This window comes from Eubalaena glacialis, chromosome 9 (genome assembly GCF_028564815.1).
Source record: "Eubalaena glacialis isolate mEubGla1 chromosome 9, mEubGla1.1.hap2.+ XY, whole genome shotgun sequence".
NCBI classification, from domain to species: Eukaryota; Metazoa; Chordata; class Mammalia; order Artiodactyla; family Balaenidae; genus Eubalaena; species Eubalaena glacialis.
The window spans coordinates 38574086-38601804 of NC_083724.1; the positions used below are offsets into that span (position 1 = coordinate 38574086).

The 27719-nt window shown below is 41.0% G+C and overlaps 1 long non-coding RNA gene across 1 annotated transcript; it reads left to right on the plus strand.

The window, feature by feature from the left end:
• Window positions 1-4374: 4374 nt before the first annotated feature.
• Window positions 4375-7761, plus strand: LOC133098375 (uncharacterized). Its single transcript, XR_009702134.1, has 3 exons — window positions 4375-4440; window positions 5201-5270; window positions 7707-7761. It is a non-coding gene; the product is annotated as an uncharacterized LOC133098375 (long non-coding RNA).
• Window positions 7762-27719: the final 19958 nt, after the last annotated feature.

Here is a 27719-nt window from a genome sequence, read left to right on the forward strand (position 1 = left end):
TGGTGGATGAGGCTGGCTCTTGTCTTTGTGGTGGGCAGGACTGCGTCTGGTGGTGTGTTTTTGGGTGTCTGTGACCTTATTATGATTTTAGGCAGCCTGTCTGCTAATGGGTTGGGTCGTTTTCCTGTCTTGCTAGTTGTTTGGCATAGGGTGTCCAGCACTGTTGATATCTGGTGGTTGAGTAGAGCTGGGTCTTAGCGTTGAGATAGACATCTCTGGGAGAGCTTTCGCCGTTTGATATTACGTGGAGCTAGGAGGTCTCTGGTGGATCAATGTCCTGAACTCGGCTCTCCCACCTCAGAGGCACAGGCCTGACACCTGGGGAGCACCAAGACCCTGTTAGCCACACGGCTTAGAAGAAAAGGGAGGAAGGAAGGGAGGGAGGGAGGAAGGGAGGGAGCGAGGGAGGGAGGGAGCAAGGAAATAAAAAGAAAATTATTAAAATAAAAAATAAAAATAATTATTAAAAATAAACAAATTAAAAAGTAATACAAAAATAGAAAGAAGAGAGCAACCAAACCAAAAAACAAATCTACCAATGATAACAAGCACTAAAAACTATACTAAGACAAACAAAAAAAACAGACAGACAGAACCCTAGGACAAATGGTAACAACTATACAGACAAAATCACACAAAGAAGCATACACATACACACTCACAAAAAGAGAAAAAGGGAAAAAAATATATATCTCTATATAAAAAAAAAAAAGGAGGAGAGCAACCAAATCAGTAAACAAATCTACCAATGAAAATAAATGCTAAATACTAAACTAAGATAAAGATTAAAACCAGAAACCAGTCAGTCTCATACAGCAAACCCCAAGTCTACAGTTGCTCCCAAAGTCCACTGCCTCAATTTGGGATGATTCGTTGTCTATTCAGGTATTCCACAGATGCAGGTACATCAAGTTGATTGTGGAGATTTAATCCGCTGCTCCTGAGGCTGCTGGGAGAGATTTCCCTTTCTCTTCTTTGTTCGCGCAGCTCCTGGGGTTCAGCTTCGGATTTGGCCTCGCCTCTGCGTGTAGGTCATGTGAGGGCGTCTGTTTTTCGCTCAAACAGGATGGTGTTAAAGTAGCAGCTGATTAGGGGGCTCTGGCTCACTCAGGCCGGGGGGAGGGAAGGGTACGGAGTGCGGGGCAAGCCTGTGGCGGTAGAGGCCGGCGTGACATTGCAACAGCCTGAGGCATGCCTTGTGTTCTCCAGGGGAAGTTGCCCCTGGATCAGGGGACCCTGGCCGTGGCGGGATGCACAGGCTCCCGGGAGGAGAGGTGGGGATAGTGACCTGTGCTTGCACACAGGCTTCTTGGTGGCTGCAGCAGCAGCCTTAGCGTCTCATGCCCGTCTCTGGGGTCTGCACTGATAGCCGCGGCTCGCGCCCGTCTCTGGAGCTCATTTAGGCAGTGCTCTGAATCCCCTCTCCTCTCGCACCCGAAACAATGGTCTCTTGCCTCTTAGGCAGTTCCAGACTTTTTCCTGGACTCCCTCCCGGCTAGCTGTGGCGCACTAGCCCCCTTCAGGCTGTGTTCACGCAGCCAACCCCAGTCCTCTCCCCGGGATCTGACCTCTGAAGGCCGAGCCTCAGCTCCCAGCCCCCGCCCGCCCCAGTGGGTGAGCAGACAAGCCTCTCGGGCTGGTGATTGCTGGTGAGCACCCATTCTCTGTGTGGGAATCTCTCCGCTCTGCCCTCTGCACCCCTGTTGCTGCGCTCTCCTCCGTGGCTCCGAAGCTTCCCCTCCGCCACCCCCGTCTCAGCCAGTGAAGGGGCTTCCTAGTGTGTGGAAACTTTTCCTCCTTCACAGCTCCCTCCCCGAGGTGCAGGTCCTGTCCCTATTCTTTGGTCTCTGTTTTTTCTTTTTACTTTTGCCCTACCCAGGTACTTGGGGAGTTTCTTGCCTTTTGGGAAGTCTGAGGTCTTCTGCCAGCATTCAGTAGGAGTTGTTCCACATGTAGGTGTATTTCTGATGTATTTGTGGGGAGGAAGGTGATCTCCACGTCTTACTCCTCTGCCATCTTGGAGGTCCGAGCTATAAAGAACTCTTAAAACTAAATAGTAAAAAAAAAACAAAAGAAAGAATGTGATGCCCAATGTTGAGTGAAGTAGAAACGCTTGAGCTATCTTGGCAGATAGTAGAAGGCTGAGGAAAGTGGCCAAGGACGAATGACTATATTATGTGAGGATACAAAACATATCCATTGATTGTATTCCATGAGAGAGCTCAGGAAACACACCATTCACCAAGGCCATCAGGAAAGCACTGGTGAGAGTAGCACTAGCATCACAGTGGTGGCTCTTCTCTACAGGTCAGGGCTAATTGTAGGAGAGGTGGTCGCAGAGCTGAGTTCATAAATATCCATGGGGATGAGGAGCTTCATTGTAATAGAGGCCATAATAATTGTAATGACCTTCAGGGTCTGAGGGAACAGCCAAGGGACTTGAGCTGCATGGAGTTGTGGAGATGGTAATAGAGCATGATGTCCCCAGGAGAAAAATAGGTAGCAAAGCATGGCAGGTATATACTATGATGATTTCCCTAGTTCTTTTCCAAAGGGACCTGTGGACGTTTACTTGGGTGATTGTATATTGGGAAAGGGAAAATACCCAGACATTTTTAGACCCACAGTCTGAGTTGACATTGATACCTGGAGACCCAAAGCATCAGCATAGTTCTAATAGAGTGGACCTCCAATAGGCCTACAGGGACCACATAAATGAAGTCCTTGCTCACGTCTGGCTCCAAGTGGGCCTGCTGGGTTTGTGGATACACTCAGTGGTCATTTCTCCTGTTCCTGATTGCATTGATATAGTTGCATGTTAGGGTAGCCCTCGTGTTGGGTTCTTAGTCTGTGGGGTAAAAGGTATAGTGAGGAAGGCCAAGTGGGAAGCTTTGAAATTGTTCCTTCATCTTCCTTCCTCTCCCAGCCACGATAGTAAATCGGAAACAATATCACATCCCTGGAGCACGACTGAAGACTATTGCTGGCTTAAACAAGCAGTAGCCTTCATCATAGCTCCTGTGCCAGATATGATCTAATTGCTAAAGTAGATCAGTAAGGCTTCAGGTACATGGTATATGGCCATTGATCTGACAAAAGCATTCTTTTCAGTTCCAATCAGAAAAGAGGGTCATAACAGTTTGTATTCACGAGGGATGGCCAACAATATTCTTTACATTTTGGCCTCAGGGCTATGTCAGCTTTCCTGCCCAGTCATAATATAGCTTGATGAGATCTGGACTGCTTGGGCATTCCACAGACCATCACACTGATCCATTTCATTGATGGCATGCTGATGTGCTCTAGAGGATGGGAGAAAAACCCTACAAAGATTCAGGAACCTGCCATTTCAGTGAAGTTTTTAGGATTCCAGTGGTCAGGAGTATGTTGGGATAGCTCTCCAAAGTAAAAAGCAAATCACTGCATCTTGTATCCCCTACCACAATGATGGAAGCACAGCACCAGTAGTCCTCTTTGGGTTTGGAAAGCAATATTTTCTACAACTAGGTTCATTGCTCTGGCTCACATAGAGTGACCAAAGGCTGCCAGCTTTGAGTGAGACCGAGGAAAGGAAAGTATCTGCCAATAGGATCTGGAGGACCCTATGGTGTTGGAAGTGTCAGTGGTAGGAAATGATGCAGTATGGGCATATGTTAAGCTCCAGTGGGACAATCACTTTGCAGGCCCTTGGAATTCTGGCTCCTGCTGCCTCTGAATATTCAACCTGTCAGCAATAGAGACCAATGCTGAGCCCTTGATAGGGCACTTTTCCTTGAGGAGACCAACCAGCTACTTGGTGGCAAGTCAACTGCTTTGGGCCTCTCCCACAATGGCTGGGCCAGTGGTTCATCCTCACAGGAATATATGACTTATTTGGGGTATGGGTTTGCATTTCCTACCTGTAATGGCTCAGCCAGCATCACTATTTAGGGACTTATGGAATGCCTGATCTACAGGCAGGGATTCTCACACAGCTTAGCATCCAAACATGGGAACCTCTTCATAGTGAAGGAAGTGTGGAGTGGGCCCATGATCATAGGTCCACTGGTCGTATCACATACTATACCAGCCAGGGGCAGCTGGTCTCAGAAAATGTTGAATAGCCTTTTAAAGGCACAGCTAAAGTGCCAGTGTGTGTATGGGAAGAATACATGGCTCTGGGAAGCAAGGGGTACAAGCAGAAGTAACCCCACTTACCATTACTCACAATGACCCAGTGGGGGATTTTGTACTTCCTATCCCTGCACCTCTGAGCTTTGTAGAGTTGGAGATTCTGATCTCTAAAGAAGGTGTACTCTTGCCAGGGGACACAGCAAGGATCCTACTGAACTATAAGCGATGGCTGCCACCAGGGCATTTTGGACTCCTGTGTCCAGGGACCAGCCTGAGAGAAGAGCTACCATATTGGCAGAAGTAATTGACCCTGATCAGCAGGAGAAGGTAAGGGTGTTTTTACCCAGTGGGGACAGGGAGGGAATATGTGTGGAATCTCTGTGATGCAGTTGGGCATTTCCTGGTATTTCCTTGCCCTCTTGAATGGACACATGCAGCAACTGTAGTCTGAGAAGGGTGTGGTTACCCACAGCATGATTACCGGACCTTTCAGGAATGAAGACTCAGGTCACACTACCAGGTGAATCAACAAGACCAGCCAAGGTGACAGATGACAGTGAGGGGAATTTAGAAAGGAGGAGGCAGAGTATGAGTACCAGTTGCAGGCCTGAGATCAGCAGCAGTGATGAGGGCTGTAGTTTTTTCCACTCAGCGGGCCCTTCCTTAGGAAGAGAGGCCCCATGGAACCATGGAGGAGCTGCTCCCCAGGCCCCTGTGGAGAAGGAGATGTGTGCGGCCATGGGAATGTGCCTCTCAGATCTCCTACTGTGGGCAGCGTAGTTGATGCCCCATCTGCTCTGATCTACATACACCACCACATTTGCTCCGAGGCCACGTGTCCTGTGGTCTTTTTCCAGACAGTGGTGGTACACAGCAGGCCCATTCCTGTGAGACAGAGGATGCCTCTGACAGATGATTTTGGCCTGAGGATTCTACATCAGCTTTCAGATACTCTCTGAAAGCTTCATGGCATTCTAAGGCCCCTCCTACCTTCCTTCTTTGCCTCGCTCCTTCCCACGGGTTAGATGTGTGTCACTGTCCGGCAGATCTCAGCCTTCTCTAGCTTTCTCCCCATTTTTTTCCACAGGCATTTCCCCTAGTTTCTTGCAAGTCTAGTCTGATCTTGGTGTCTACTTCTTGGACCTGAACTGACACAGGTAGGTAGAAATTTACTCACTTTATAGATGAAGAAACTGTGCTTCAGTGAAGTTGAGTAACCTGCTCAAGGTTATATAACCAATAAGTGGCAGAGCCATGATTTAAATCCAGGATCATCTGGCTTCAAAGCTCATGTGCCTAGATTTCTTATTTCTGTTTCCTGCTTCTGCAGTTTCTGTTAGCTTCATTCTCCCCCAGTCTCCTGGAAAGGCTTTTGAATATTCTAGTCTGTCTCTACCCTGCAAAGGCAGGAGGACTTCTGAGTACTACACTTGTAACAGAATGTGAAAGAAAGAACATTGTACTCTTGGGGTCAGTTACAGTTCTTGGGTTTAAAGAACCCACCTGGGAAGGAGAAACTAAGGGGACAGGGTTGCTGAACTTCCCCTCCCTTCCTGGAGAGTCTTTCTGGAGAGTTAAACCGTGAAAGTTCAGAGTTTTGTTTTATAAGAGAAGCTGTATGCCTTTATACGCATGATCTTACTAGTAATTGTCCCTCCTTTATGTCCCTCATCTTCTATGAATTTGTGAGTTTTCCTCTTAATTAAATACGACACAATTTTTAAGGAGTGAAAATCAAGGGCTGTGTGGACTTTGTGGCTAGGCACCACCTGTGGAATTCATTCACCCTTTCCTGATCACAGTTTCCCTCACTGCCCTGGCCTCAAGGAGATTGTGCTCTTTTACCATGCGGATTCTCACGTGGACATATGGTTTTTGTGAGATTCTCTATCGAAAGCTGGAATATCTGAATGAGATGTTAGTAAAGGATAACAAAAGGAAAACCAACCTAGGGAGTGCTGTCTGCCTATTGCAGGCAACATGGCTTTCAAGTCAGGTTTGTTTTCAGAGTCTGCAGGATGCTTTTCATCCCTGGACAGCTCAGCCAAGGTCTTCCCTTCCTGGCCCTTTCCATTAGGTGAAAACCACTACCTTTTACAGGAGTGAGGCCAGATAGCTGTCTGCCTCAGGGCCCACCTTAATTGTTCTGTTTCAAATAAATTGTTCCCTTTCTTTTTTGAGGAGCCTTGCTTACCCTAGATGTTTGACACAGGGAGTCTCTTCACCCAACTGCTGAAACTCTATCCCTTTCCAGTAAGGATGCAGTTTCCACAGCGTATCATAATTTAACCTCTTCTCGCCCATCTTCATCTTCATCATCATTCTCATCTCTACTGGATCATTCCCATATTCTCATCAGCACACAAGCATGCTGTGATATACCATCTTAACAAAAAACAAACCACAGAACTACAAATCACAGAACTACAAACCACAAACAGTACAGAAATGTACTCTATTCTACAACCATTTTCAATTTATGGCTCTTTTCTCTGTTCTCCTTTCTAGCATAACTCTTATCTGTTTCCAGTGCCTCTCTCCCCATTTTTTCCTGAACCTGCTACATCAATTAGACTTTCATTCCTACCATTCCACTGAGAATGCTCTTGTGAAGGCCACCAGTGGCCTCCAGTTTATGAAACTCAGCATTTAATTCTAAGTCCCCATCTTGCTTGTCCACTAGGCAATATTAACATAGTCGATCACTCCTTGGGACCTTCAAAACGATGTTCACTTGACTTTGGAGACAGCACACTCCCCTGGTTTCCTGCCTATATCATGAACTGCTCCTCCTCATATTCTTTATCTCATATTTCTTATCATATCGGAGCACCCTAGGACTCCGGCCTCAGACCTTTTCTCTACCTATATTCATACCCTATTAAGGGTTGACAAACAACTTCTATAAAGGACCAGATAGTAAATATGTTTGGTTTTGTGGGCCATATGGTCTTTTACAACTACTCAAGAAGCCATAGACAGTACAAACATGAATGCTGAATTGATCAGTGTCATGATTGCTGTAGTCATTCAGTGTTTATTTTGAGCCTTACATTGGTAAATAAACAATAATTTATCAACCTGGTATTTTAACATAGTTACCTGAGCATTACTGGAACTCAGAGGGAGGAAAAGTTCTCCACCTGTGCTGGGGACGGGGGTGGGGGGGAGTTCTATTTTGAAATGTCTGTATATTTCTCCAGGACCTTGTGCCCAATTTTGTTTAAAATTCAAGGGTTTTAAAAGGCTCAAGGCTCAAGGCTCAATCTGAACTCTTTTTTCTTATTAATGTCAGCATTCAGCCTTTGCTCATCATGTGGGAGAAGGACGTGTGTAGGGGGTGGAGGGTGACTTGGGCATGGCTGGGGGGAGGAATGAGGGACAGCTTCTTAGTAGGGTCTGAGAAAGAGGGTGGTTACTTTATTTGTTGAGATGGGGTGATTAAACTCCCAAAGTGAATTTTGAGAGACAGCTGCACACAGAAAAGAGATGGTGATTAGAACTAATTACTGTTGTTGTAGATGTTTTGCATTTCTATAGCACTTTGTATTTACAAAGAATTTTGTAATCGCTTGTTAACTTTCCCCCACCAGAACCTTGTGACATGGGCAGCAGTACCACAGATGTTTGTATTTGTCTTCTGGGAAGAAATTTGAGCTGCTTTGGCCTCATACTAGAATTAAGGAATCAAAATCCTTATTGCACCTCTTTTACTTCCTTTGTGACTTTGAGAATCCGAATAAGAAGAACTTTAACACTGTTTTATTCTGTAATTTTATTATGAAGAGTAACTCATGAAGATGGTTTAGTACTTTGCTATATTAAAAAAGATATTATATGTAGGTACATAATAACAATACTAACTTCTCAAAAATTGTTTTCTCCAGATTTTTAAAAAATAAAATTAATAATAGTGTCTATATCATATTTTTACATATCAAGTGTTTAGCATAGTGCCTAGCGTATTTACCTAATGAGTGCTTAATAAATGTTATCCATTATTAATACTGTAACAAGACCCAAGTAACATATGCATTCTTATTTCCTCCACTTGATTTCTTTCTTTAGTGTTCCTGTCTTTGGGTAAAGATGCATGCAGATGTACATTCACTTATTCAGCAATATTTATTGAGTGACTACTGTTTATCAAGCATTGTTCTTGGAGCTAGGTATAGAGTGGTGAACAAAAAAGGAGTACCTGCTCGCATGAAGCTTATATTCTGGCAGGATGGGGAGGACTCACATCATTGTGGAGGAGGGACTTAACATTCTAGTGGGAGTTAGGCTGGGATAGAGAGGAGAGAAGCATGATTAGGGTATATTTAGAATATGTGTGGAAAAACTTTTTCCTGAAATTTTTATATAAAAATAGTATTTTGTTATAGCAATAGGTTAAGTGTTTATGTTTAAGCTATTCATTTTTATAAAAGTATTTAAATATATACTTGTTTATTTTATTTTAGGAAAAATATACTTAGGAATTTATAAAATATTTAAAGAAAATATTATTTTATTTATTATAATATAAATAATAATACCACCATACTGAAATTTTTTAAGATAGAAAAAGTATCTATAATTTCATTACAATATTATTCCTTTTAAGTCGCCTGCTTCAACGTAGGAAAAATGGGCTCAGTTTCCTGACATTTGGGCATGGCTTGGAGTGGCAGACAGCTCAGTGGGATGGCAGCCGTGGGAAAGGATATCACATAAAGGCATCCTGAACTCCCTTAGCCCAGAGCCTGCTTTGAAGGGATGAGGTAAAGGGAGAGGAATATTGGCCATGCTGAAAAAGAGCAGGTAAAGATGAGTAGACTGGATCAGGATTAAATCCCTGGGACATGCCAGGTGCCAGAAGACCAGAGAGAAGGTTCTGGAGGTCGAGAGGAGCCCCAGGTTCTCACTGTTGCCTTCTCAACCTCAGGTGATTTCTGGGGAAACAGCTGCCCCTACCCCCGCAACGTAAAGACTTAACACTTTTCTTTCTGTTAGGGTATTAGGGCTGTGGATTGACATGCAAGCCAGAGTCCTTGCTAAGATGACCCTGAAATGAGTTAATTTGGAGTTCCACAAGCTGTGGTTTTGGCCTCTTTCCCTCTTTTCCAGCTTCCACCAATGTCTTCTCAGTCTGGGTTCTTGCCTGGATACATCTAAATTGTGATGCAGTTTCCCAATTTATTCCTCACTCTTCGGACACTGAAATGAGTTGATGAACAACTTGTAGATTTTTAAGGTCAGAATTAGAGTTATGGAATTAAAAAATATGCCCAAAAAGGTCATCTGGGAAGTTTCTCTCCATGTTCCTGACGCTGTCTGAAAAGTTTGTTTGTTTCTTTGTCCTGCTTAAAACTTTAGTTCTCTGACAGCAAGATTTCATAAAATGAGACCAACAGTCACACAATTACCAGAAATCTTCATGAATATCAGGAGTAAATGTCCCCGATCTTGATGAAAATGTGTTGGAGGCTCTTCTGCCTTCTAGGCCCCTTCCTGAGACACTCCCTTGATTCTGCTCTGGGTGTGAGCACTAGCTGCAAAGCCCTTAAGCTTTCTTTATTCTGGACACTAGGCCCACTGGCTTCCTGGCACCTCCTTTAATGGTGCAGCCTCCATGCTTTGTCATTCTGTTGGAAAATCCTATGAGGGTTAGGAACAAGAGATGTTGTTTTAGGAGAAAACTCCCAAATGGTGTCTCTGATCTCAGGTTCCTTCTGTTTTACCAAAGGAAAAGTCAGCCAGGTCATCCTCTGACTTGAAGAGACCCAGGCAGGAGTCCACAGCAGCACTTCAGTGCACTGAGAAACCTGCATAAACAGATGCCTTGTCCCAGGTGCTGAGAATTTAAACTTCAGGCTTGGATGAAGCCCCTAGACACATTAGGGAGATGACCAACAGTTTTTCTATTTTACATGGAAATGCTAATCTCACTTGCAGAAGAGAAGTACCAAAATAGTATTATGATTATAACAGTAGAAATGTAGGGGTGTGGAATTTGTAATGTTATAGACAAATTAAGCACGAAATGCAAATACCACATCAGAGTGGGCTGTGTATCCAGATCTCAGCTGAAATTCTCGGAAAGGGTTACAATGGCTAACTAGTGCAGCTGACTAAAGGGCTACGGTGTGAGGAGATGTAGGGGGTAAAAATAGGTGATGTAGAGAGAGGAGGAGGCAGTATTAGGTTTGTGACATCTCCTCAGCTCTTCTGGGGAAGTTGTTCATAGATTTGAATATCTACAGTAATGAATTCTCCCACTGAAATACGTATACTTGAGAATTAATTTAATAACTGTTACTTGGGAGGATAATACAGACTGCTGCTTATGATGACGTGACAACTTGAAGACTTAATACGTTTGGGCTTCTATAACAATACCATAGACTGGGTGGCTTATAAATAGCAGGAATTATTTCTTTTGGCTCTGGAGGCTGGGAAGTCCAAACCAAGGTGCCAGTCAGTAGATTGAGTGTTTGGTGAGGACCCAGTTCCTGGTTCATAGATGGCCATCTTTTTGTTGCAGTCTCAGATGGTGGAAAACAGAGGGGGAAGCAAGCTCTATCATGACCCTTATAAGGGTACAATCCCATTCATGAGGGCTCCACCTCCATGACCTCATCTAATCCTAATTACCTCCCAAAGGCCCCACTTCCTAATACCATCACATTGGGGTTAGGGTTTCAACATGTGAATCTGTAAGGGGGACATAAACATTTAGTCCATACAAAGACATTTGATGACCTGCAAATCTGATTGCTTCAGTCCTCTGCTCAGAGGCCTCCAATGGATCCTAGTGCCAGTAGCACAAGGCACTCATTATTTATTGGTTTGCTCATATTTTTTTCATTCTTTCCACAAATATTTGTTGCGTAGCAGTCTGTGCTAGGTGCTGGAGATGTAGCAGTAAAGAAGACAGACAAGGGAGACCCATCCCTCTTGGAGCTTGTATCTTGTGGAGACAGACAATAAACAAATAATTTAAATGGAGGTGGTATTTTAATAATAAACTAATGTGGATTTGTTTCACAGACATCCTAACCCCAATCATGTTTCCCAAATCCAATCGTATTCCCTTGTAGCCATTCCACCAGTATGTTCTCCACCATAAAGAAGAACCATATGATAGAGGGGAAACTCCCTCCAGAGAAAATGATGAAGTAAAAGAAAGCACTTTCTTTGAGAGTAGGGGTATGGAGGTGGGAGGATGTAACAGAAATATTCAGATAGTGCGAAGGTGATCTGAGACCCTTTGAGCCTGATGGCAGGTACAAACCTTGGAGAAGCTCTATGTTTGATGTGGAGGTGGGGAAGGGGAGAGTAGGCAACGAAGGAGCATCTGTGAAGGCAAGTGTCTGGGTAAAACTCCTCCCAAAATGCTGCTCGTTCTCAGTGATCTGTATTTAAGATGCAGAGATTCAACAGTCTCTGTGTAGCCCTAGAGTACTGTGAGGACAGCAAGACCAAGGGACACCTGAGCCACTGAGATGATGGCAGTAATGGAGGTTGGTGGTGGTCCTTGTTGATCCCAAGTGGATTCCAGAAGGACAGAAACTAACAGTCAGGGGTGGATTAGAGATAAACAGGGTGAAACAGCTCAATTGAAGACCAGCAGAAAAAGAGTACAGAGACCAGCTGTACTCCCATGTTTCCAGGGAAGAGTAGTAGACTTTCCCTGACACTGGGACACTGTGTTTGAGAAGCGGGAGGGGGAAGGGAAGAACACTCCTATGAGGGCTGAACTTCGAATTGGCTTAATACTTACCAGAAAGTGACTATCACATATGAAAAGATCAAGGGGCAAAGGAGAGAATGAAAAGAAGCCTGGACTGATCGGAAAAGTTTAGCTCATGAGAGTCTTTTTTTTTTTTGCCACAAAGCAGAAGCATAATATTTGTCAATTGATTAATGTTTTAAAACACAAGTTTCATGATGCCATGCCCCTACTTAAAATCCTTCAATAGTTTTCCATTACATTTAGAATGAATCCTAAATCTTTAATAGGGCCTAAAAACCTCTATGATATTGTGGCCCTCCAACATCTTGTAGTACCGCTTCATTTTAATCTCACCAGTCAGAATAATAATAAGCTAATATTTACTGAACAATTACAAACACCCTATGAGGTAGGTATAAATGAGGAAACCAAGGTCCAGAGAGGTTATGTAACTTTTCCAAGGTCACACAGCAAGTTGGGGGCATAGCTGGGATTCAAACCCAGGCCATTTGACTTTGGAACCTGGGCACTTCACCACCACACTGTACTGTCTGTTTCAGTTCCTCATAGTGCAAGTGCTTTCCCACTTCAACCCCTTTGTGTACATTATTCCCTGTCTAAAACGTTCTTCTTCAAATAAACTCACTCTTTCAGGCTCAGCCTAAATGTCACTTCCTCTGCAAAGCTTTCCCTGATAGCCATATCCCCAAGGTTAGGCTACATGTCAGTCCTATACACAATCAGGATACCCTTCTTATTCCTAAGTAGCACTTTTTGTAATTTTATATTTATTTTGTGTGATAATATAGTGCTGGTGGGAGGTTGGGTCAAAAATTTTAAACTCGAACACATACACCAAAAAAAGTAGTTTTTTAAAAAAAAGCTGACCTAGGGAATTCCCTGGCGGTCCAGTGGTTAGGACTCTGCACTTTCACTGCTGAGGGCCCGGGTTCCATCCCTAGTCGGGGAACTAAAATTCCACAGGCTGTGGTGCTGCCAAAAACAAAAAAAAGCTGATCTAATCTTACTCTTGAGCCCCAGCCCCCTTGTTTGTATTTCTGACTTGTTTTGAACAGCATTAGGAAAGTCCTTATACATATAGATAAGTGGTTGTAAAATGTAACTATTTTTATGTACTGTCTTTCAGTCTCAGGATTTTCTTCAGTTAAACAGAGCCATTAGAGAAGTTTTATTCCAATTTTCGTATAACTTCATAGTTTGGTAGTTTCCAGTGTGTTAAAAATTAGTAGAGGGCCCGTTAGAGAGTGCATGCTATTGTGTATTTATTTAAAAAAAATAAATAAAATGTTTATGGATAAAACAGAGCAATGGACTTGCATGACATCATGCTTATAATTGAAACTAGTAGTCCTAGGTGGAGTATTTGCTGGTGCTAGAGGTTAGGTTCCAGGGGCTGATGCTAAGATGCATAACTTACTGAAGCAGCAAAGAACAGGATGATTAGGAAGAGTTATAAAGAAAGTTTGTAAGAAAAACTGAGAGTCAAGCTGAGAAGCCAAAAGCAGTTGAGACATCTGGTGGCAGGATCAAGGCTGAAAATGAGAGAAAAATGAGAAAAATGCACATACAGGTTTTTGTGTCATCAGAGGCTTTCATTTCACTTAGGTAAATACCTAGGACTGGGATAACTGGGCTGTACGGTAAGTCTGTTAAATTTATACGAAACTGCTAAAATGTTTTGCATTTTGTATTTTGCGTTTCCACCAGCGATGTATGAGAATGAGAGGTCCAATTGTTCTACATCCTGATTGGCACTTGGTAACATCAGTTTTTTTTTGTTGTTTTGGTTTGGTTTTTAGGCATTCTATTAGGTTTATAATAGTATCTCATTGTGGCTTTAATTTGCATTTCCCTAATGACTAATAATATTGAACATCTTTTTACGTGCTGATTTGTCATCTGTGTATCTTTCTTTGGTTAACTGTCTGTTCAAGGCTTTTGTCCATTACAAAACATTACAGATTATTTCCTGTTCCTCTACATCCTTGCCAGCATTTGGTGTTGTCAGTGTTCTGGATTTTGGCCATTTTAATAGGTGTTTAGTGGTATCTCATTGTTTGTTTGTTTTTTTTTAAATTTAACATCTTTATTGGAGTATAATTGCTTTACAGTGTTGTGTTAGTTTCTGCTGTATAACAAAGTAAATCAGCTATATGTACACATATATCCCCATATCCCCTCCCTCTTGCGTCTCCCTCCCACCCGCCCTATCCCACCCCTCTAGGTGGACACAAAGCACCGAGCTGATCTCCCTGTGCTATGCAGCTGCTTCCCACTAGCTATCTATTTTACATTTGGTAGTGTATATATGTCAACGCTATTCTCTCACTTCGTCTCAATTTACCCTTCCCCCTCCCCGTGTCCTCAAGTCCATTCTCTACATCTTCGTCTTCATTCCTGTTCTGCCCCTAGGTTCATCAGAACCATTTTTTTTTTTTTTTTTTTTTTTAGATTCCATATATATGGGTTAGCATATGGTATTTGTTTTTTTCTTTCTGACTTACTTCACCGTGTATGACAGACTCTAGGTCCATCCTCATTGTTTTAATTTGTATTTCCTTGATGACATGTGATGTGGGGCATCTTTCATGTGCTTATTTGCCATCTGTATATCTTCTTTTGCCCATTTTAAAATTGGGTTGTTTGTTTTATTACTGTGGAGTTTTGAGAGTTTTTTATATATTTTGGATAAAGTCCTTTGTCAAATATCTGATTTGCAAATATTTTCTCCCAATTTGTGGCTTGTCTTTTCATTCTCTTAACAGTATCTTTCAAAGAGCAGAAGTTCAGAATTTTGATGAAGTACAATTTAGCAATGTGATCTTCTATGAATCTTGCTTGGATAGTATATTTAAAAACTCTGCTCCTAGCTCAAAATCACAAAGGTTCTCTTGTGTTTTCTTCTAAGAGTTTTAGTATTATACTTTGCCTTTAGGTCTGTGATCAATCTTGAGTTAATTTGGAGTGTGTGAGGTATAAGTCAAGAATCAGTTGGTCTTTATTGTGAGGAGGGTGCAAATGGATGCACAATTATTCTGGCACCATTTGTTGAAAAGACTTATCATTTCTCCATTGATTTGACTTTTCACTTTGATCAAAAATCATTTGTCCATTTATGTGTTGGATCTATTTCTGGACTCCCTGTTTTAGGAATTGACTATTATTTTCTCCTTAAAGGGCCAGATATTAAATAGTTTAGGCTTTGCAGGTCAGATGGTCTCTGTTGCAGCTACTCAAATCAGTTATTGTAGCATGAAAGCAACTATAGACAACATGTAAACGAATGAGCATGACTATGTTCCATAAAACTTTATTTTCAAAATAGGCTGTCGGTCACATTTGGCCCACAGGCCACAGCTTGCCAGTCCCTGCTCTATTCTGTTCCATTGACTTTTGTGTCTCTCTTTTCTCCAATACCACACTGTGTTGGTTACTGTAGTAAGCCTTGAAATCAGGTAATGGGAGTCCTCCACTTTACTTTTCTTTTCTTCAATTGTTTTGGGTATTCTACTTTCTTTGCTTTTCCATATAAATCTATAAGAAATCCTGCTGGGAATGTACAGATCAATTTGGGGAAAATTGAAACATTAACTAAATTAAATTTTCCAGTCTTTAAGCTTAATATCTCTCTTTGTTTATTTGGGTCTTCTCTGATTTTTTTCATCAGCAATTTTTTTCCATCAGCGTTTTATAATTTCCAAATATTTGGGGATTTTCCAGAAATCTTTGTAGTCATTAAATAATGACTTGCAGTTTAATTATTTTATGATCAGACAATATACTTTGTACAATTTTAATTAATTAATTAATTAATTAATTTATTGGCTATGTTGGATCTTCGTTTCTGTGCGAGGGCTTTCTCTAGTTGCGGCAAGCGGGGGCCACTCTTCATTGCGGTGTGCAGGCCTCTCACTATGGCGGCCTCTCTTGTTGTGGAGCACAGGCTCCAGACGCGCAGGCTCAGTAGTTGTGGCACACGGGCTTAGTTGCCCCGCGGCATGTGGGATCTTCCCAGACCAGGGCTCGAACCCGTATCCCCTGCATTGGCAAGCAGATTCTCAACCACTGCGCCACCAGGAAAGCCCCAATTTTAATTTTTAAAAAATTGTTAAGGTTTGTTTTACGGCCCAGAATATGGCTTATCTTGATGAATACCCCATGTGCACTTGAGATGAATGTGTATTCTGCTCCTGTTGGGTGGTGTGCTCTATAAATGTCAATATGGTCAAGTTGGTTGATAGTATTCAGGTCTTCTATATCCTTGCTAATTTTTGGTCTACCTGTTACAGAGAGAGGGGTATTTAAATGTCCAGGTATACTTGTGGATTTGTCTCTATCTCTTTTCTATCAGTTTTTGCTTCATGTATTCTGGAGCTCTGGGTTCTTAGGAGCATGTACATTTAAAATTGTTCTCTTCTTGGGTAGTTGCCCCATTCTTCACTATAAAATTTTCCTCTTTACTGCTGGTAATTTTCCTTGTTCTGAGGTCTGCTTTTTCTGACATTGAAAGAGCCAATCCAGCTTTTTTTCTGATTAGTGTTTGCATTATCTATCTATCTATCTATCTATCTAGTAGGTTTCTTGAAAGCAGCATATTGTTATATAGTTTGGTCTTTTAAAAATTGAATGTGAGAATTTCTTTGTTTTAATTGTTATGTATAGACCATTTATATTTACTGTGATAATCGAAATGGTTAGATTGAGTTGTACATTTTATTATTTTCCTGTTTGTCTTCTTTGTTTCTTGCTCTGCTTTCCTGGCTTCTATTGGAATTTTTGCATATTTGCTAATATTCTATTTTAACTTATTTACTGGCTTTTGGCCATGTAGCTTTGCATCATTTTTAGTGGTTGCTCCAGTGATTATAATATATAATACATACCCAGCTCTCACAGTCTGTTTAGATTTAATATCACTTCGAGTGAAACACAGGAGCCTTACAACCACAAAGCTCCCTTTATCATGTCCCTTTATCAGTGTCTTATGTGTTACATCTATAAATACAATGTTGTAATTGTTGGTTTCAACATTCATACATATATTAAAGTACTTAAGAGTAGAAAAATAGTCTATTTATCCTGATATTTACCCTTTCTGTTGTTCTTCCTTAATTCCTGAAGTTTCAGCTTTCCTTCTGGGATCATGTCTCTTAGGCCTGAAGAACTTCCTTTAGAATATCTTTTAGAGCAGGCCTACTGGTGACAGATTCTGTTAGTTTTCTTTCTTATGAGAATGTTTCTAGTTCATCTTCATTTTAAAAAACTTTTAAAATTAAGATATAGTTGAGGTACAATATTATATAAGTTACATGTGTACAACATAGTGATTTATAATTTTTTTTAGTGATTTACTATTTTTTAAGGTTATACTCCATTTATAGTTATTGTAAAATATTAGCTATAGTCCCTCTGTGTTTGTACAATATATCCTTGTAGCTTATTTATTTTATTTTATTTTAATTTTTTTTAAACTTTATTTAATTTTGGCTGCGTTGGGTCTTCGTTGCTGTGGGTGGGCTTTCTCTAGTTGAGGTGAGCGGGGGCTACTCTTCGTTACAGTGCACGGGCTTCTCATTGCAGTGGCTTCTCTTTGTTGTGGAGCACGGGCTCTAGGTGTGTGGCTTCAGTAATTGCGGCACGTGGGCTCTAGAGTGCAGGCTCTGTAGTTGTGGTGCATGGGCTTAGTTGCTCCGTGACATGTGGGATCTTCCTGGACCAGGGCTCAAACCCATGTCGCCTGCATTCACAGGCAGATTCTTAACCACTGCACCACCAGGGAAGTCCCTGATTTTATACATAATAGTTTGTACTTCTTAATCTGCTATCCCTATCTTGCCCGTCCCCACTTCACTCTCCCCACTGGTAACCACTAGTTTGCTTTCTGTATTGTGAGTCTGTTTCCTTTTTGTTATATTTGCTGGTTTGTTTTATTTTTTAGATTCCACATATAAGTGATACCATACAGTATTTGCCTTTCTGTGTCTGACTTATTTCACTTAGCATAAGTACCCTCTAAGTCCATCCATGTCGCAAATGGCAAAATTTCATTCTTTTTTATGGCTGAGTAGTATTCCATTGTATATATATACCACATCTTTATCTAGTCATCTGTTGATTGACACGTTGCTTCCATACCTTGGCAGTTTGAACACTGGGGTGCATGTTAGTTCATCTTCATTTTTGAAGGACATTTTAGCTGGCTATAACATTGTGGAATTTGAACACTTTAAAGATGTTGTTACACTGTCTTCTGGCCTATATGGTTTTTGATGAGAAATTCAGTCATTCAAACTGTAACGTAGTATTTTTCTTTTTTTCTTTTTTTAGTTAATTTTTATTGGAGTATAGCTGTTTTGCAATGTTGTGTTAGCTTCTATTGCACAGCAAAATGAATCAGCCATACATGTACATATATCCCCTCCCTTTTGGATTTCCCTCCCATTTAAGACACCACAGTGCATTAAGTAGAGTTCCCTGTGCTATACAGTATGTTCCCCTCAGTTGTCTATTTTACTCATAGTATCAATAGTGTATATGTGTCAATCCCAATCTCCCAATTCCTCCCACCCCACCCCTTTCCCCCTTGGTGTCCATACATTTGTCTCTACGTCTGTGTCTCTATTTCTGCATTGCAAATAAGGTCATCTGTACCATTTTTCTAGATTCCACGTATACATGTTACTATACGATATTTGTTTTTCTCTTTCTGACTTACTTCACTCTGTATGACACTCTGTAGGTCCATCACGTCTCTACAAATGACCCAATTTCGTTCCTTTTTATGGCTGAGTAATATTCCATTGTATATATGTACCACATCTTCTTTATCCATTCGTCTGTTGATGGACATTGAGGTTGCTTCCATGACCTGGCTATTGTAAATGGTGCTGCAATGAACATTGGGGTGCATGTGTCTTTTTGAATTATGGTTTTCTCTGGGTATATGCCCAGTAGTGGGATTGCTGGGTCATATGGTAGTTCTACTTTAAGTTTTTAAAGGAACCTCCATACTGTTTTCCATAGTGGCTGTATCAGTTTACATTCCCACCAACAGTGTAAGAGGGTTCCCTTTTCTCCACACCCTCTCCAGCATTTATTGTTTGTAGATTTTTTGGTGATGGCCATTCTGACCAGGGTGAGGTGATATCTCATTGTAGTTTTGATTTGCATTTCTCTAATAATTAGTGATGGTGAGCATCCTTTCATGTGTTTGTTGGCCATCTGTATGTCTTCTTTGGAGAAATGTCTATTTAGGTCTTCCACCCATTTTTTGATTGGGTTGTTTATTTTTTGATATTGAGCTGCCTGAGCTGCTTGTATATTTTGGAGATTAATCCTTTGTCAGTTGTTTCATTTGCAAATACTTTCTTCCATTCTGAGGGTTGTCTTTTTGTCTTGTTTATGGTTTCCTTTGCTGTGCAAAAGCTTTTAAGTTTCATTAGGTCCCATTTGTTTATTTTTGTTTTAATTTTCATTATTCTAGGAGGTGGGTCAAAAAAGATCTTGCTGCGATTTATGTCAGAGTGTTCTGTCTATGTTTTCCTCTTGAGAGTTTTATAGTGTCTGGTCTTAAATTTAGGTCTTTTATCTATTTTGAGTTTATTTTTGTGTCTGTTGTTAGGGAGTGTTCTAATTTCATTCTTTTACCTATAGGTGTCCAATTTTCCCAGCACCACTTATTGAAGAGGCTGTCTTTTCTCCATTGTATATTCTTTCCTCCTTTATCAAAGATAAGGTGACCATATGTGTGTGGGTTTATCTCTGGGCTTTCTATCCTGTTCCATTGGTTTATATTTCTGTTTTTGTGCCAGTACCATACTGTTTTGATTACTGTAGCTTTGTAGTATAGTCTGAAGTCAGGGAGCCTGATTACTCTAGCTCTGTTTTTCTTTCTCAAGATTGCTTTGGCTATTTGGGGTCTTTTGTGTTTCCATATAAATTGTAAAAATTTCTGATCTAGTTCTGTGAAAAATGCCATTGGTAATTTGATAGGGATTGCATTGAATCTGTAGATTGCTTTGGGTAGTATAGTCATTTTCACAATTTTGATTCTTCCAATCCAAGAACATGGTATGTCTCTCCATCTGTTTGTGTCATCTTTGATTTCTTTCATCAGTATCTTATAGTTTTCTTTGTACAGGTCTTTTGCCTCCTTAGGTAGGTTTATTCCTAGGTATTTTATCTTTTTTTGTTGCAGTGGTAAATGGGATGGTTTCCTTAATTTCTCTTTCTAATCTTTCGTTGTTAGTGTATAGGAACGCAAGAGATTTCTCTGTATTAATTTTGTATCCTGCAACTTTACTTAATTCATTGATTAGTTCTAGTAGTTTTCTGGTGGCATCTTCAGGATTTTCTTTTTTTTTTTTAATTTATTATTTAGCTGCGTTGGGTCTTCATTTCTGTGCGCAGGCTTTCTCTAGTTGCTGCAAGCAGGGGCTACTCTTCGTTGCGGTGTGCAGGCTTCTCATTGTGGTGGCTTCTCTTGTTGCGGAGCACAGGCTCTAGGTGCTCAGGCTTCAGTAGTTGCAGCATGTGGGCCCTAGAGCACACAGGCTTCAGTAGTTGTGGTGCATGGGCTCAGTAGTTGTGGCACGCAGGCTCAAGGACATGCAGGCTTCAGTAGTTGTGACACATGGGCTCAGTAGTTGTGGCTTGTGGGCTCTAGAGCTCAGGCTCAGTAGTTGTGGCACATGGGCTTAGTTGCTCCGTGGCATGTGGGATCTTCCCGGACCAGGGATCGAACCCATGTCCCCTGCATTGGCAGGTGGGTTCTTAACCACTGTGGCGCCAGGGAAGTTCCTTTAGGATTTTCTTTGTGTAGTATCATGTCATCTGCAAACAGTGACAGTTTTACTTCTTTTTTTCCAATTTATATTCCTTTTATTTCATTTTCTTCTCTGATTGCTGTGGCTAGGACTTCCAAAACTATGTTGAATAATAGTGGCGAGAATGGACACCCTTGTCTTGTTCCTCATCTTAGAGGAAATACTTTCAGTTTTTCACCATTGAGAATAGTGTTTCCTGTGGGTTTGTCATATATGGCCTTTAATATGTTGAGGTAGGTTTCCCTCTATGCCCACTTTCTGGAGAGTTTTTATCATAAACGGGTGTTGAATTTTGTTAAAACCTTTTTCTGCATCTATTGAGATGATCATATGGTTTTTATTCTTCAATTTGTTAATATGGTGTATCACACTGATTGATTTGCATATATTGAAGAATCCTTGCATCCCTGGATAAATCCCACTTGATCATGGTGCATGATCCTTTTAATGTATTGTTGGATTCAGTTTGCTAGTATTTTGTTGAGGATTTTTGCATCTATGTTCATCAGTGGTATTGGCCTGTAATTTTCTTTCTTTGTGATATCTTTGTCTGGTTTTGGTATCGGGGTGATGGTGGCCTCCTAGAATCAGTTTGGGAGTATTCCATTCTCTGCGATTTTTTTGGAAGAGTTTGAGAAGGATAGGTGTTAGCTCTTCTCTAAATCTTTGATAGAATTCACCTGTGAAGATATCTGGTCCTGGATTTTTGTTTGTTGGAAGATTTTTAATCACAGTTTCAACTTCATTACTTGTGATTTGTCTGTTCATAGTTTCTATTTCTTCCTGGTTCAGTCTTGGGAGGTCATACTTTTCTAAGAATTTGTCCATTTCTTCCAGGTTGTCCATTTTATTGGCATATAGTTGCTTGTAGTACTCTCTTATGATCCTTTGTATTTCTGTGATGTCAGTTGTAACTTCTCCTTTTTTTTTTTTAAAAAAATTTATTTATTTATTTATTTATTTTTTGCTGTGTTGGGTCTTCGTTTCTGTGCGAGGGCTTTCTCTAGTTGTGGCGAGCGGGGGCCACTCTTCATCGCAGTGCGCGGGCCTGTCACTGTCGCGGCCTCTCTTGTTGCGGAGCACAGGCTCCAGACGCGCAGGCTCAGTAGTTGTGGCTCACGGGCCCAGTTGCTCTGCGGCATGTGGGATCTTCCCAGACCAGGGCTCGAACCTGTGTCCCCTACATTGGCAGGTAGATTCTCAACCACTGCGCCACCAGGGAAATCCCAACTTCTCCTTTTTTATTTCTAATTTTATTGATTTGAGTCCTCTGTGTAATGTAGTATTTTTCTCTTGTTGTTTTCAAGATTTCTTTATCTTTGGTTTTAAGAAACTTGATTATGATGTGTCTGGGCATGGTTTTCTTTTAATTTGTCCTGTTTGGAGCTCATTGAACATTTTGAATTTATGAATTTTATTAAGTTTGAGCAATTTTCAAGTCATTGTTTCTGAAATTATTATGAAATCCTTACAATTCTAGAACTCATAAGGATATATTAGCTAAAATTATATTTCCAGATCTTTAACCTTAAGAGCTTAATCATTAAACAAATGATTAAGTTAATTAATAAACCATCTTTGGATACCTGAACTATTTCTAAGAAACAGATGCAAAAATACTGCTCACTAAATATAATTTTGATTTACCCTCATTTCTTGGAATGGCAGTATATTAACAAATACGAAAAAATATGCAAATTCACTGGATGATTATTTGCTACCTCAGTTTTCTTAAGATGATATGTAGTAGATGCCCATGGAAAAACTAGCTAAATCACTCTTGCTTTTCTGTCTTCTAGTTTTCGCCTATGTCTGGAGAAAAGAAAAGCTGGTTACTTTAGTTAAAGATGATCATTAATATAATTGGTTGACTATTCTAGGCATTTTTCTCTGTTTCTTCAGTAACTAGAACAATGCCTTTAACGTACACCAAAGGACCCAATTAAAATCTGTTGAATCGACTGTGGCAGTGAAGATAAACGCCTAAGATTGAGCCTAAAGTATCTTTACAACAAGAAGTACCCCTTTCGCAATTTAAAAACATTTGTTTTCTGGGGTATGGGTGGGGTATGGTATTAGCCCCATAAGTTAGAAGAGAAAGGAAAAACTTACAGAAAGACAAAATTCCAATAAAGAAATTAATAGGACTGGGAGGATAAGAAAATAAGACACCAAAAGAAAAAAAAAATCCAAAAAGAGGACTAAATTGGGTGAAAGGAAGGACAAATGAAAAGACGTAGAATGTGATGGATAAAACATAGCAGTTTGAAACACTAGCCTTTTACCAATGAATGTTTTATTATTAGAAAAGGAACTTCCAAGGTGAATAGGACAATCAATTATCAACTACTTAAACTACTAATGATGTGTAGCAGTTTCACATTTGGGCTTTGGACAGAGGTTCAGCTCAACAGCTTCTCACTCCCTTTCCTCTCTTTCTTCTCCTCCTCACCTCTACTCCTTCCTCTCTCTTTCCTTCCCATTCCCTCAGGACTGCATGTGCACACACCCACAAAGATCAAAAAGTCTGTAGAGAAATGCACCCATGCAGGCATTTATACCTAGAAACACATATGGTCAGATTCAGGAGACCCATCTACACAGTTCATGTCCACGTGATGCAGAAAAACACACCCACAAGGAGATATCCACAACCTCAGTTTTCACACAAAGACAAAAAGAAATCTAAACCTCACTTCATTGAGATCGAATATATACAAAATAAAATGTACCCATAGTAAAATAAATATTTCAGGAATCCTTCTGTTATTTCCACATATCATTACACAGAGGCACCAGCGGCTTTATCCATGCTGACTCCTGCATGTGGATCACTCTCTTCCAATTCCACGTATTAAAATCCTCTGTCTGCTTCAAGCACCAGTTTAAATGCCATTTTCTACAACATGGAGCTTTCCCAGATCACTTCAGCCAAAAATAACCTCTCTCCTCTTTAGAGGAGATTTATGTAGTAGTTTATCTGTACCAGGCACATTCTGAGATATTTTGAGTGTTTCTGTATAACTAACTGTTATTTCCTACTTTTAAGTTATCGGGATTCACTTATGGATAACATTTATTACTCTCCCCCCCACCCAAATGCTTTATTCAATAAATAGCCTTTGATAGATACTACTCTGTACTAATGGGAAAAAACTGAGGCACACAGAGGAAGGTAGCTCAGACTGAGAAATAGTGGTGCTGCTTTCCTCTGTGAGGAGGCTGGGGATTGTGGTCATTGCAGCAGCCTCATGTTTAGAATTGCCCTCTCTGCCTCTGCAACTGGTCAGGAGGGTGGAGACTCACTAGGAGGAACGGAAAGGAGGGAGAACTAGGAGTCAGTGTTCCTCAGCTGTACAAGTAGAAAGACTACATCTTGTCAAGGTTCTCTGAGCCAGTTGGTTTCCTGAAGAAACCAACTGTATTTAAACTGAATTACCAACTGAAATTAAACTGAAAGGAGTCTGAGGCATAAAATCATCATGCTAATTTACGAATTTATATTGAGAAATATAATCCCGAGGGACCTGGAATACTCCTACATGCTAGTCAGGTCATTCTCTTTGTATAGGTCCATTTACATTGTACATTACATTCTAGTCAGAAGGCACTTGGTGAGCCTGTAATCAAGCCAGGCGTGTGAATGGGACAGTCTCAGATGCTATTGTCACTGGGCTGTTGCCCCTGGGGGACATAGCTGATGAGAAGTAGGTATGACCTGGACGACATTGGATACCTTTGGACCCAGCCTTGCTCTTTGGCTCCTGTTTTAGAGTCCTTTTATTACTGTGGCCCTTCTTTTCAAAAACAACTGGACATGTGAGTAGTCTGCAGTTTCAAACATCTTAGAATCATATGTATGTCCATTTCCTCTCAACTTGATTGAATTGAAGGTTGCAAGGCTTAGTGGAGTTTAGAAACAAACATTTTATCCATCACTAAGTTGCTACGTGACCTCAGGCTAGTGTTACTTTACTTACAGGTGATTCAGTTTCCTCGTACATAACAAGGGATAACAGTACCTGGGTCTGGTTGAGGGTAAGGACTGAATGAGGTGATGTGTGTAAAGGGCCTGGCACATAGTACTTTTTCTCAGTCAGGGTCAATTCTCCTTTCTTCCTTGTGTTCCTGAATTCTTAACTTCCATTTACAGATCGCTGTCTAAGTTAGGTCATTGCCAGAGATGGCCAAACTCACCTATTATAGGAGAATTTTTTTTTTATAACATCATCCGCAGATAGTTGCTTCAAATTTCATCCAGCAATCCCACTTCTGGTTATATATCTGAAGGAAGTGATATCACTATCTCCAAGAGATATCTGTACACGCATGCTCATTGCAGCATTATTTATAATAGCTAAGACATGAAAACAACCTAAGTGTCCATTGACAGATGAATGGATAAAGAAGATGATATCATGGAATATTTTTCAGCCATAAAAAAGAAGGAAATCCTGCCATTTGCAACAACACGGATGGACCTTGACAGCATTATGCTAAGTGAAGTAGGTCAGGCAGAGAAAGACAAATATTATGTGATCTCACTTATATATGGAATCTAAAAAGAATACCAAACTCATTCAAACAGAGAACAGATTGGTGGTTGCCAGTGTCAGGGAGTGGGGGAGGGAGAAATGGATGAAGGTGATCAAAAGGGACAAAATGCCAGTTATAAGATTAATAAGTTCTGGGGGTCTAATGTATAGCCTGGTGACTGTAGTTAATATATTTGAAAGTTGCTGAAAGAGTAGATCTTAAAAGTTCTTATTACAAGAAAAAAATTATAACTCTGAGGTGATAGATGTTAACTAAACTTATTGTGGTGACCATTTCACAATACCTACATACATCAAATGATTATGTTGTTCCCCTTAAACTAATACAATGTTATGTGCCAATTATATCTCAATAAAACTTGGGTGGGAGGAAGAATTGTTGCTCTTTGGAGGCCATTTGCTCCCCAATACAGACCCCAAAGCCCAGTGCTCTATTGCTTGAGGATTATTTTTGACACTTATTTAATACATAGATTGCAAGACCATGCCCCTAGAGATTCTGATTCATTAAGTCTAGGGTGAGGCCAGGAAATGTATATTTCCACAAGCTTCCCAATGATTCTGATGTAAGGCCAGGATTGAGAGCCATTGGAACAGACGGCCTTTTAAAAGTTCCTGAAACGGAGTCCTCGGGACTCATTGGGTGGGCAAGTGCTGCCCTCTAGTGCCTCTAGCTGCTTGCTACACTTCTGCGTAGCGTAGTAACCTGCTGTGAAGCGCTGGTGGTCTTGCAGATACTGCTCTGGGGTGTGTCCAACTCTTCCTGTCCAACTCTTGGGCATTAATAAAAATGCTAGCATATAAAAATATTGCTTCTGAATGGAAGCAGCTATGCCTCTGTCCCCATCACCTGAGACATCTAAGGTATTCACTAGTGTTTTCTGAGAATGAGACACAGCAAAACTCCTAAGTAAGGCTTGTGTGGAGGGACAAAATCACATCAGTGTCCTATCAGGATTTTTCTTTATCGGGCTGTGATATGACCCATGGTGCATATGAATCAGTAATCATGAACAGTTTCCTGAAGAAATTCTACTATTACAGTAATTGTGGCACTGTAGCATTATCATGCAAGCAGGGTCCAGCTTTAGCAAGTTTTCTAGAAACAGACGAATCTGAATCCTTTACAGTTGTGTAGCCCTCCAGAGTCAACAGAGGCCTTTGATGTACTTCATCTCCCTTGTTTGCCGTTCACGATAAACCATGAGGCAGGAAAGGCAAAGGTGAAGGTCCATGCCCACATCATTAAAAGCGACAGTGGCCATCATCAAAAAATCTACAAACAGTAGATGCTGGAGAGGGTGTGGAGAAAAGGGAACCCTCTTGCACTGTTGTTGGGAAGGTGAATTGATACAGCCACTATGGAGAACAGTATGGAGGTTCCTTAAAAAACTAAAAATAGAACTACCATACGACCCAGCAATCCCACTACTGGGCATATACCCTGAGAAAACCATAATTCAAAAAGAGTCATGTACCACAATGTTCACTGCAGCTCTGTTTACAATAGCCAGGACATGGACGCAACCTAAAGTGTCCATCGACAGATGAATGGATAAAGAAGATGTGGCACATATATACAATGGAATATTACTCATCCATAAAAAGAAACGAAATTGAGTTATTTGTAGTGAGGTGGATGGACCTAGAGACTATCATACAGAGTGAAGTAAGTCAGAAAGAGAAAAACAAATACCGTATGCTAACACATATATATGGAATCTAAAACAAAAAAACCTGGTTCTGAAGAACCTAGGGGCAGGACAGGAATAAAGATGCAGACGTAGAGAATGGACTTGAGGACACGGGGAGAGGGAAGGGTAAGCTGGGACGAAGTGAGAGAGTGGCATGGACATATATATACACTACCAAATGTAAAATAGCTAGTGGTAAGCAACTGCGTAGCACAGGGAGATCAGCTCGGTGCTTTGTTTCCATCTAGAGGGGAGGGATAAGGAGGGTGGGAGGGAGACGCAAGAGGGAGGGGATATGGGGATATATGTATACGTATAGCTGATTCACTTTGTTATACAGCAGAAAGTAACACACCATTGTAAAGCAATTATACTGCAATAAAGATGTTTTAAAAAAAAAAAAAAAGACAGTGTGTGGACTTCCCTGGTGGTGTAGTGGTTAAGAATCCGCCTGCCAATGCAGGGGACACAGGTTCGATCCCTGGTCCGGGAAGATCCCACATGCCACGGAGCAACTAAGCCCGTGTGCAACAGCTACTGAGACTGTGCTCTAGAGCCCATGAGCCACAACTACTGAGCCCGTGTGCCACAACTACTGAAGCCCGCGCGTCTAGAGCCCGTGCTCCGCAGCAAGAGAAGCCACCACAATGAGAAGCCCGCGCATCGCAACGAAGACCCAATGCAGCCAAAAATAAATAGATAAATAAATAAATTTTTAAAAAAATGATCCATTAAAAAAACAAAAACAATAGTGTGTTCATTACATGAATGTGCCCTTGTTTAGGAAGACGCT